This window comes from Acomys russatus, chromosome 10, assembly GCF_903995435.1.
Source record: "Acomys russatus chromosome 10, mAcoRus1.1, whole genome shotgun sequence".
NCBI classification, from domain to species: Eukaryota; Metazoa; Chordata; class Mammalia; order Rodentia; family Muridae; genus Acomys; species Acomys russatus.
In genome coordinates, this window is record NC_067146.1 from 4,507,063 (window position 1) to 4,519,665 (window position 12,603).

The window sequence follows — 12,603 nt, forward strand, 5'->3', positions numbered from 1 at the left end:
GCTTGCCTGTCCCTTCACCTGAAGGAGTAGTGCAGGATTCTCTCATCAATTACTTTATTATTTATTGAACACTGACTTTGTGCACTGAACTATGCCGCGGCCTGGAAAAACCCACACTCAGGGTGTTAGCATTACAGAAATCCAAGACCCTGAACAACCTGGGGGGATGACTAAGGACTTTGGCATCAGTTGCAAGAGGTCAAGCTACGTCTGCTGATGGGATATTTTAGGGAGAGAAATGACATTTGGACTGGGCCTTGAAGCATGCATAGAGTATTTTGAGTTGTGAAGAGGAGAAAGAGGCACTGTAGCAGGAGAGACAGACACACAGAGAGGTGCTCGGAAGCCCATTGTGATCTTGGCGTAGATAAATGCTGGTCAGGGTGGGAGTGGGGGGGCCGGAGAGCCAGGCTGAGCATCTCTGACTGGGGAATCTGTAGCTGCATCGAGAAGCTGTGGGTAGGTGCTGAGCTGAGGGGTGGCAATCTGATGGGACGCTGTTTTTGCCTACGGTGTTCTTATCTTATGTCCCTACCCTGAGGCAGTACATTCCAAGATCTCAAGTGGATGCTTGAAACCATGAATACTACTAGAACACACACATACACATACTTTCCTAGAGGTTCATACCTACCATAACATTTAATTTATAGTTGTAATAAGATTACCAGCACAACTAATAATTAAGCAGCAATTATAACAGTGTATTACTAGACTATTTAAAACTTAGGAATGCATGGTGGTGGTGGTGGTACGCATCTTTCATCTCAGGCCTCCGGAGATAAAGGTGGATCTCTGGGTTTTTTTTTTTTTTTTTTTTTTTTTTTTGTTTTGGGGTTTTTCAAGACAGGGTTTCTCTGTGTAGCAAGTCCTGGACTTGCTTTGTAGACCCGGCAGGCCTTGAACTTACAGGGACCTACCTGCCTCTGCCTCCCCAGTGCTGGGATTAAAGTGATATCAGTTCTTATGCAGATGATCATAGATAACTGTTCCTTCTCCGTCTTTCTCTTTCACGCGTTTGTATGTGACCAGCACAAGATCTCACTAACTGCCCACTGCCCAGTCTGTGTAGTGCCTCCCAACAGGTGTTATCCTAGATAGCTGAACACAGGGAGGCACTTTTGTAGGTGGCCCCGTGAGAACACAGCTCTCTGGCTGCTCCTTTCTCAAAGGCTGCTGGCAGATGACAACCTGTTCATTCTTTTTTTTTTTTTCCTCGTGAGACAGGGTTTTTCTGTTTAGCCCTGGCTGCCCTGGACTCGCATTGTAGACCAGGCTGGCCTCGAACTCACAGAGATCCACCTGCCTTTGCCTCTCCGAGTGCTGGGATTACCAGGTGTATGGCACCATGCCCAGCTTGGATCTCTGAGTGTGAGGGCAATCTGGTCTACAGAGATAGTTCTAGGACAGTCAGGCCTACACAGAGAAACTCTGTCTTAATAATAATAGTAATAACAACAACAATAATAGTAGCAACAGTAACAACTTAGGGATTGTCTCTGGGATTTTCTGTTTAATATGATCAGAATATAATTGATGACAAGTAACTGACATGTCAGGAAGTGAAAACAGAGACGAGGGGAGCTGACCCCAGCACACTTACCTGGAGGGGGATGGCACCTAGGAGCCCAGCATTTGAGACTCTGGGGTAACCGAGGAGAGCATACTCCAGCAGAGAGGCCAAGCAAGGAAGACTCTGGATGTAACATGGAAAGACAGTTATGGGATGGTAGAAGAGGAAATGATTAAATCTGCTGAGAGGACCCGGGAGGGGCTTCCAGAGCATGTGACTGAGTGTTGAAGTTCGCATGTGCGGAGGGGAGCTGATGGCTTCTTCAAGTAGCAGGACCAGCAGCACATCGAAAGTGAAGGAACCATCTGAGTATGGGGCTAGCCTGTAACACATTTGTATATTGTGTTCTTTGTGTGTGTGTTTTGAGACAGGGTTTCTCTGTGTAGCCTTGGTTGTCCTGGACTAACGTTGTATACCAGGCTGGCCTCGAACTCACAGAAATCCACTTGCCTCTGCCTCCCGAGTGCTGGGATTAAAGGTGTGCGCCACCACTGCCTGGCATACATACATGATGTTCTTAGTAAGAAAGTGATGGCTGCAGGCCAGCTAAATCAAAACTCTATAGAAGACTGTCACGTCTTGTCGCTCACCCCTCTAACACCAGCACTTAAGAGGTAAAAGGTGGAGGATTGAGTCTAGGCCAGCCTGGGCTATCCAGGCCTCCCCTGAAACCCATTAAGCCCCATGACCACAAAACCAAAAAACTAAAATAAACAAGAAGGACTCTGTGGCAGGACATGTGTAGTAGCCTATCTGAGCACTTGTTTTAGAGTTTTCCAGAGGGCACAAATTAATGGTAGCCCCAGTTTGGGGAATGGGATGGAAGTGCTTCAGGCAGCTTAATTTCAGGTCTTGCCCAAAAAATGTCCAGTGCAAGGCAGACATTCACCAATGTCCAAGTAGCAACCCTGTGTGCCAGGGCTTTGGCTGGGGATGGAAATGGGGTTTTTGATCCAGACCTTCAGAGGTGGGCAGCTCACCAGGCATGAGAGAACTGATATGTGCGTGGCCTCCAGCCCTTTGGGTATCGCCCTTGTCTGGGTAGTGACGATTGTGCTGGGAGCAGGAGTGGGGGCCACAGTGTGCCTGGATATACTGAGAACAGATTGTGAATGGCCCTGGATACCAGAGAAAGGAAACTGGGCTTTATCTCACGCTTGGGAAGCCATCTCTGTGGAAGACAGATATGGACATAGGCTTCAGACTAGGTTTGAAACAGATCTGCGGGCAGGGAGGTCTCCTCACAGGCTGCCGCAGTAACAAGGTGTTAATTGCTCGGCTATTTTCCTATTGCTCTGCCTCTCTGTCCCCACCGCACAAGGATACTGATTTGGAAATGGGCCATCTGGGCTTCCTTCCATCCTTTCCTGTCTATACAGACGATGCTTCTACTCAGCCCTTTCCGGGTTACAGAATGAGGTGGCATTCCATTCTGGAATCACAAACAAGGCTAATTATGATCTCTAAGTTGTGCTAATTTTGCTCTCTGATGGTACCAAATCCAGAGAGTGATGTTCTCCCAAAACTCTCTCCCTCAACAAAGTCTTCAATGTTTTCCTCCCAGTAAACCTTGCTCTGGGTTCTCTGGTTGGCATCGGAGGTAAGAGCAGTGTATAAAATCTGCAAGATTTTCAAGGGTCTCCAAAATGTTTGAGACCTGACAAAAATGTCTTCATATCTAAAATCTGAACAGCTCCCCAAACAGCAAAGAACAAAACAAACAAACAAACCTGAGGCAACACAAATAATTTTGACAAGCAATTAATTTCAAATGTTTAAGCAGAAAAAAAAAATACATATGTTTTTCAAGGCAAGGTTTCTCTGTGTAGTCCTGGCTGTCTTGGAACTCACTCTGTACACCAGGATGACCTTGAACTCAGAGATCCACCTGCTTCTGCCTCCAGAGAGCTGAAATTAAAGGTGTGTGCCACTACTACCAAGATACACTTAATATTTTAAAATGTTTATTGTTATTATTTATTATTTTTGTTGTCTGCATGAGTGTAGTGTGTGTGTGTGTGTGTGTTTCCTAGTTTGGAGAGGCCATCTGGTCCCCTGGAGCTGGAGTTACAGAGGTTATAAACTGCCTGATGTGGTTGCTGGGAGCTGAACTCAGGACCTCTGGAAGAACAGCAGGTACTCTCACCCATTGAACCATCTCTCTAGACAGGGAACGTTTTAATATGTTAGATATATTGACCTCTTCTTCCAAAATGGTAAGAGCCAGGCAGGGACTTAGGAAGATTTTAGTTGACATGCTCGTGGCTGCACCCTGACCTAAGCCGACAGCGCCCTATTAGAAGCAGAGGATGTGGGGGAGGGAACTGACCCAGTCCCTCCTTTTCTCTTTTATCAGTTATTACTTGAGTTGAGATTAAGTGGGTTTTGAAAAGAGATTTACTTGTTTATTTATGTATTTTACGTATATGGGTGTTTTGTCTGCATGTACATCTGCACATTAGAAGAGGGCATCAGATCCTGTAGGAATACTGTTCCAGATGGTTGTAAGCAGCCATGTGGGCACTGGGATCGAACTTGTGACCTCCGGTATCTTGTTATCATGATACAGGATGGACTGATTTCTCTACTCTCTGGTAACTCATTCATTCCCAAAGGAAGGGCCACAGGGCAGGTGTGAGAGGCCCCAGGACTATTGTTTTCAGCAGCTGCAGTGCAAGAGCCGCAAGGAGTCCGTAACCCTGCATGCATTTCTGCACTGGGTTTACTTTGGAGAGTGTACCAGGAAGTTACGTTGCTCAAAGCTAGACATTCTATAGGAACGTTCTCAAGATTTTCTTTTCACATACTTCAGTAGACAGTGTTTGGTTACAAATTCTTAAAAAACAAAACAAAACAAAACCCCTTCAGAATAATTATGTCTGTGGTCAGGTTCTACCATGGTGGCTTGAGTTGGAGATGGCCAAGATGGTGGGCTCCCCTTCCTTCTCATTTTATCTGTGTCTCTGACTTCATTTGAAAAAGTCCAGGAGAGGTCTAAGTGTGTCCTCTACAAGGAGGCTCTTTGACGTTGGGGGCACACTGAAGAATACTATGAGAGGCTCTGCTACCACACGTCCACTCCTTCAGTTTGGGCCTTTCAACCTCTAGTTAAGCAAAGATCCATTGTGAAGATGTCCTTGGAGTTCAGGTCTGGGCTACTGCTCCTCGACAGTTGGGATTTGGATGACGAGTTGATAGTTGCTGGAAATGATGATAGGCTGGAGGGCCTCAACCTCAAAGCTCTCTCTTGGGGGAGGGAGGGGCTCAGGGGTGCAAAGTAAAGAGGAAAAAGTGGGCAGGAGGGCTGCACAGAGTGCGGTTGTCATCAGGAAGGACGTGCGTCTCCATTTTCATCTTCTCTAACAAACATGATGCCTGTCACTTCCTGGGACTAGATTCTGTAGCTCACCTACCCCGCCCCCCTTTAAATATGATGTATTAGATTAGAGAGATGGCTCAGGGGTCAAGAGCACTCCTGTGCTGGGTGTGGTGGCGCACGCCTGTAATCCCAGCGCTCCAGGAGGCAGAGTTAGTAATCGATGTGAGTTCTAAGCCAGCCTGGTCTACAGAGGAAGTCCAGGACAGCTAAGGCTACATACAGAAATCCTGCCTCGAAAAACAAAACAAAACAAAATCAAACAAATAAACAAACAAAAAGAGCACTGGTTGCTCTTCCAAAGGTCCTGAGTTCAATTCCCAGCAACCACATGGTGACTCCCAACCATCTCTAATGAGATCTGGTGCCCTCTTCTGGTGGGCAAGCATGTAGGCAGGCAGAGCATTGTATATGTAATAAATAAATAAATCTTTAAAAAATATGATTTTGTTTGTTTGCTTTTTGAGACAGGGTTTCTCTGTGTAGCCTTGGCTGTCCTGGACTTGCTTTGTAGATCAGGCTGGCCTTGAACTCAGAGATCCTCCTGCCTCTGCCTTGTGTCTAAATGTTTGTGTCTGCGTGTGTGGTGTGGGTGTGCATGTGTGTGCGTGTGTGTATGCCTACTGCCTGTGGAGATGAGAAGGTGTCAGACTGGGCTTAAAGACGACTGTGACCTGCTATATGAGTGCTAGAAATAAGACCCAGGTCCCCTGGGGGATAAGCCAATGCTCTTCGCCACTGAGCCATCCTCTTCGGCACCAGCTCACTAGTTTTTAAGGGAGCCAAACACCTCGTGGGTGGTTTCTGTTAAGGAGGGTAGAGAGTTAGGAGCATTGAAAGGGCAAGGTCATTTTAAGGTGAAGTTGATGGACAATTAGAAAGAAGGGAGGGGCTTGTTAGCCTCCCGACCTGGCGATAGGAAACTTCAGTCTCTCCTCGCTTGGTTCTCAGCCTTATCATCTATGCACACTGCTTGTGTTGGCACAACAGTGCTTGTGGTCAGAGTCATTTTTGTTTAATAAATAGAAAGTGTGTCCTCCAAGAGTAACTTTAAGCTAAGGGTTTTTTTTTTTTTTTTGGAAATAAGGTACATGTTTGTGATGAACAGCCAGTTTCCCCTACCAGTTCCGTCGACACAAAACCAAAAGTGAGCAGATGTGGAGTCAGATACTGTTAGCTCTGTCTCCCCAACATCTAACGTCTCTCCTACAGTGGTCCCCTTTACCAGTGGTCCCCTTCCCTTCATCAGTTCCTTCAGACTGTCCTGCTGGGGAAGCAGAACCAGCTCCAGCCAGCAGCACATGTGGGAAACTGAAAGCACGGTGATGCTGTTTAAGGTATCTGGTAGAGATTGCCCAGGAGGGGGCGCTGAAGAGTGATGCTTTCAATGCTCTGTGGGAAGGCCCTTGTTGTGGGTCCTCTGAACCCACTGAGAGGTGACAAAGGACCCTCAGGAGGCGTTATTGCCTAATGCGGGTAGGGTGGACACAGGTAACCTTTGGAGTGATTTCCTAGGAAACTGCAATGATGACAGGAACAGGCCCCTGAGGCTGGAGTTCTGTGCGCTGCCTCTGGCTCTGCCAACAGCTCATTTGCTTTGGGAGTACAGGAAAATCGCTTTACCTCTTTGAATGCCTCCTCTCTGAGGGGCTTGGCTTAGATGCAGCAGTTCTCAATCTGTGCAGTGCAACGCCTTTGGGGGCCTGGTTAACCCTTTCATGGGGGTCACATATCAGATACACTGAGTATAATATTTATATTACAATTCATAACAGTAGCAAAATTACAGTTAAGAAGTAGCCATGGTGGCCAGGCCGTGGTGGCACACGCCTTTAACCCAGCACTCGGGAGGCAGAGGCAGGCAGATCGCTGTGAGTTCAAGGCCAGCCTGGACTACAAAGCGAGTCCAGGACAGCCAATGCTACACAGAGAAACCCTGTCTCGGAAAAAAAAAAGAAAAAAAAATTTTTAAAAGAAAAGAAAAAAAAAAGTAGTAATGGTATAAATTTTATGGGAGGGGGTGTCACAACATGAGAAACTGTACCAAAAGGCTATAGCATTAGGAAGGTTAAAAACTGCTAACTTAGGATTTCTAAGTTTCCCATGACTGTGTATGATAGCAAATATGGAAAAAAGAAATAAGCTGGTAAAAATGATTTGAGAAAAATGAGATAAAACTGAACTTTTTTTTTGTTTTGTTTTTCGAGACAGGGTTTCTCTGTGTAGCCTTGGCCATCCTGGACTCACTTTGTAGACCAGGCTGGCCTTGAACTCACAGCGATCCGCCTGCCTTTGCCTCCCGAGTGCTGGGATTAAAGGCGTGCGCCACCACACCCGGCTCAAAACTGAACATTTTTAAAAGGAAAAAAAAAAAAAAACCCAGTGCAGTTTAGACTAAATATTACCAAAGAAAAAGCAAATTGCTGGTAGCCAGCACTCCTAAGTGAAAAGCTTAGCAGCTCAGGAAAAATCTGCCCATGGGAAACTGTGTGCCTCCTTGTTCCCTGTGGGGAAATGCTGTCTTCCTACACCTCCTTTGTGCTGTGAAGTAGATCTGCCCTGAGGAGACGCACAGTCAAGGTCTGCTGGGGCAGAAGAGAGGGCTGCTGGCCGGCTCCACCCTACAGTGTGAGCGTATGGTGGTGGAAGAGCTGGTAGAGTGACTGCTCTGTATCCCAGGGCACCACCTACAGGACGCCAAGCTGTGAACAGCCAGTAGTACCAGTGTCACTGAAGCACACAGTGAGAGAGCCTGTGTGGCCAGGAGGAAGAGCGGGATTGCTATGGCAGGAAGGCTCCTGCTTCCAAGAGCCATACATTAGATCACTGTGGGCTGGAGGACAGGCTCGCTGGTGATGTCACCATCAATGGAGTCCATTGTGGAGTGTGGGAGGTGGAGGAAAGGTGGTGTGCCTCTGAAGCAACTTGGAGCTTCCTATTGCGAGCTCTTCGTTAGCACCATGGCTGGCCAAGAGTACAGAAGTGCTAGCTGTCAGTGCACAATAAAATCGCCTATTTGAATGAAGGTGACCTGGCTGGAACCTCATTCCTAAAAATTAAACAATAGTCTTTGAAAAGCCAGTGTGACGTTTGTAGCTAGAGCATTTTGTTGGGCTTAAATTCCTCGCAAGCATTTGAGCTTGCCATATGCTTATCTCCTCTTGTTTTCTAAGTGCCGTTCTCTTATAGACTTATCTCGTGTCGCTGAATCTGTGAGTATGGTCAGTGTCCTTCCAATCCGGGTATAGGCAGAGAACACAGGAGGCCCTCGGTGCACAGGGACGCTGCAAGTGGGGAGCCCAGACCTTCAGCTTAAGAGCCACTTAATAGAAAGTCCTCAGGCCATTCGAGTGCCGCCCCAGGGACCTTCCAGGGCAAGTGTGAAATGGCTTCAGCTGCCAGTGAAGCTGGCGTCAAGCATGGACTGTCACAGCACTGCTGCTTTGGATCCAACTCTGTGAGAGTTCTTTGTCTCAAGACCTCACGTCAAATTGAACTGCTATTCTCTTTCAATGAACTGAGTTGGGGATTTCTGAGTATATATAAAAATATATGGTTTGGTGATGCAGCTCTGTAATTCCAGTATTACGAAAGCCCAGAGCCATAAAGAGTCCAAGTTCAAGGCCAGCCTGTGCAACTTAGTGAGATCTTGCCTTGAAAAAAGAGGGCTGGGGTTGTATGGGGTTATAACTCAGTGGTAGAGCCCTTGCCTACCATGTTTGAGGCTATAGACTCTAGCCAGCACTGCCAAAAAGAATTAATTTAACTCGCTATATATAAGTATGTTCAACGATTTGCAGGAGAATTATCTACTCTTTTTTTTTTTTTTTTTTTTTTAAGCCTGCAAAACAAATGGTTAAAGAAACAAGAGTGAATTGTCAGGCATGGTGGCACACATGTTTAATCCTAGTGTTCAGGAAACAGGATAAAATTGTCTTGCTGTGATGAAACAACATTGACCAAGGCAACTTACAGAAGAAGCATTTAATTGGCCTTATAGTTTCAGAGGGATAGAAGCCCGTGGCCATACCAGTAGGGAGCATGGCAGCAGGTAGGCAGGCATGGCTTTGGAGCAGCAGCTGCCAGCTCATGTTCTGATCCACAGATTGGAATCAGAGAGAGCGCTGGGATGGTAGGAAGGTTTTGATGCCTCAAAAGTCCGACCCATGGCACACCTCCTCCTGCAGTGCCACGCCTCCTAATCCTTCCCAAACATTTCCACCAGCTGAGGACAAAGTATTCAAACCTATACGCCTATTTCAAGCCACTACAGACCTTTTCCATGAGGTCTCATTTTCTCTTCAGATTGCCCACTCTCTCCTTTTTTATCTTTTGCAGCCAAATTTTTAAATAGACATGTCTGCAACTGTTCCATCTGTCTTTTCTTCCTTTGTCGTCAACTTCTTTTTTTGTTTGTTTGTTTTTGTTTTGTTTCTTTGTTTGTTTGTTTGTTTTTCTGGTTTTTCGAGACAGGGTTTCTTTGTGTAGCTTTGGCTGTCCTGGACTCACTTTGTAGACTAGGCTGGCCTCAAACTCACAAAGAACCTCCTGTCTCTCCCTCCCAAGTGCTGAGATTAAAGGCATGCACCACCATGTCTATGCCTAGCTTGTTTTTTTTTTTTTATTTAAAAAAATTTTCAAGACAGGGTTTCTCTATGCAGCCTTGACTGTCCTGGACTCACTTTGTAGACCAGGCTGGCCTTGAACTCACATTGATCCACCTGCCTCTGCCTCCCAAGTGCTGGGATTAAAGGCATTTGCCACCACACCTGGCTTTGTTGTCAACTTCTTAACTGCATGCTTCTTACTCTGAATTCCCTCCAACCCATGAGGTAAGGCACACAGTGACCCTGGAAAACTCCATCTTCTTTATGACCACCCCAGCATGCTTGAGACACTTTCCCTTCTTGCATGTTTATTCTTAGGACTATCCTCTGTTCTCATGTTAGTGTCTTTTGTCCAGCCTTAAAACCTTTGACCTCCCTAGTGTTCAGTCCCGGCACTCCAGGGATTCCTTACATACTATGGACTGGATTGTGTGCCCAACCCTCTGATTTGTATGTTGAGGCCTTAGCCTCTGGTAGCTCGGAATGTGGCCTTATGCGGAAGTGGGGTTTCATTTGCTTTTATATTGGAGTAGCAGATGTGCTTGCCTGGTGCCCTTATGACACAAAACCCGAGAATAAAGAAGGCAGAGATAAAGACAGTTGCAGTTTAGTTTGTTGAGATCCTGATCACCTTTCTCTCCCACAGATGTCCCCTCAGTGTGTTGCATTGTGGACAGTATGCTGGTTGAATCTAGTGAGCAAGAGGCAGCAAACTATTATAGACTTATTAATAAGACATTTGCCTATCAGAAGATGGGAAATGAGTCCACCTTTGAGAGTTCCAGAGGTGCGTGCACTTCAGGATTGCCCTTTCTGGGGAGGGATAGGCTGTTGTACGGCATCCAGTCCCGCTTACAGCTAAGAATGGGGCACAATGCTTCGTGAGCCTTTTATAAAGCGACAGTGCTCTCCTCATTTGGGGGTGTTACTTTAGTCCACTTACCAAATGGCCTGAAAAGCTCCTAGTCTAAGTGGGGCCCAAAATAAAAGATGGTCTGTGCTGCTGTGCTGCTACTCCACCGCTTGAGCCCTGTGATCTGGAAGTCAAGGGTGTCTGAACTGTCAGAAGCTGATAGAGAGCTGTTTGGGACTTTGGAAGGTCTCTGAAGGGGACCTATGGGGGCTGTAGCTCAGTCAGGAGAGCACCTGCCTAGTAAGGGATGGAGCCCTGAGTTCAACCTCCAGTACCGCATTAACCAGGGGCGGAGGCACATGCCCGGTAATCCCAGCCCTGGCGAGGTGGGGGCAGAAGGCTGAGCCGTTCTCCCACAGAAGTTCAAGGCTAGCCTGGGCTACATGAGTCCCTGTCTCAAACAAAACACACACAGGTTTACGCACCACAAAATGAAAAGAAAAAAAAAAAAGCCCCCAAACTAAAAGCCACCCCTCGTTTGAGGACCTAGTGAGTACATTTTCACATAGATAGTACACAGCTGTGTGGAAAAGCTGTTCTGGAAAGCTCATTCATGTGAGCCCAGAGACATCTCTGACTTGCTTGCTCTGTTTTTCCCATCACTCGGCAAAATAGCACTTGAGATGCCGGGCTTTGAAGGATTCATCTGTTTCTTCGTCTTTGCAAATAGTGTCCAGAAAAGCACTCACGGGGACAGTGAATCAGATGCTTTGCTTGCTTTCAAAACTACTTCTTAATGCTGTTTCATTTTTTCTGTTTTGCGCAGTGCTGGGATCCGACCCAGAGCCTCCCACGTGTTAGGCAAGGGCTCTACCAGTGAGCCACGCCCCAGCCTCATTCTTGAGACTGAGGCTTTTGACTTGTGTAGGAGCTGAGTTAGCCTGCGGTCTGTCTTAACCCCTCTACGGCCCCAGGAAACCTTGTCCCCAACCTCAGTTCCCCGAGGAGCAAGTTACCCACTTAGAGAACTCCGTTTCTGCTTGGCAGTGGGGACTTCAAGGTCGACACTGAGGGCGGGGCCCAGGTGGGGCTGGGGAGGAGCAAGGCTGGCCGGTGTGGCAGGTTTGAGCTCACCCACGGCAGGATGTGTTGATACAACAGAGTGGCCTCTGGAGAGGGAGCTGGGACTGTGTGGAAGGGGAGAGGCTGGGCGACCTCCCTGCCACACTTGAAAGCCACAATAGACTGTGGCGCCTGTTGCTACTGCTGCTGCTGCTGCTGCTGCTGCTGCTGCTGCTGGGCACTCCCACGAACCAGGCAGTGTGTCCCCACCTAGAACCAGCTCTAAGGTGAGAAAGGTCTTTGCACTGTGCCTTGTGGTCCTGTGATCACGTTGTTACCTCGTTTATCAGACAGAATAGTTAAAAAAAGAAAAACTCTGATTCATTTCGGTGCCCAAAAGGCAAAAGTGTCGCGCTAGTTGGTGGACTTCTGGGGCAGGGGCGGCGCGGGGAGGGGGGTAAGGAAAGAAATGAGTCAGGAAATCATTTTCGAAAATTGTTTCGTGATTAATATTGAGCTTGCTCTATGCTAGGATGGCGGGCGATCACTGGGTCATGGGCCTCAGGATTTTGCTGGCTAGTAGAGAGAGAGGGTCCGTGTCTCAGTTGCTGACTGAGAACCTGGCAGCAGATAGGAGGCAGGATAGCCAGGAAGGTTCACCGGAAGAATGGAGGGATGACAGGATTATGTGGGACGGTGGGAGGATGGTGGAGGGGAAAGAAAGGAGTGGGAGTGCAGGCTCAGGAGAGGAGCACCAGTGAAGACCCTGTGGTAGGTGCAGGATCAGGGAGAAACTGAGTACAGATGTCTGGAGAGCGGAGTGAAGACAGAGGAAGCAGAGCAGACAAAGGCCACATGAGAGGCTTTTTCTCAGCCTGCTCACGGGGAGGCTTTGGACTTTACCCTGCTGTGGCAACAGGGCCGGGGTCTGGCAGGCTATGGGTCTGCTGTATGTTAGGAAGTGAAATATAGGCTGGACGAAGGCTGGTTTTCCAGGTTGACTTGAAGGAAAAGGCTGAAGAAGCAGGGACCATTTGGGGCTTGGGGGTGGGGGTGGGGGGCATGGCGTGCCCCTGTAGAAAACTAGTCTGTGGTGGCCAGGCCGGCATCCCCTGCTTGCTCTCACATGGCC

The 12,603-nt window shown here is 47.6% G+C and overlaps 1 protein-coding gene across 1 annotated transcript in view; it reads left to right on the forward strand.

Moving 5' to 3' along the window:
* Positions 1-12,603, forward strand: part of Atp6v0a4 (ATPase H+ transporting V0 subunit a4) — a 79,142-nt gene that overhangs the window by 15,521 nt on the left and 51,018 nt on the right. The window lies entirely within an intron of this gene.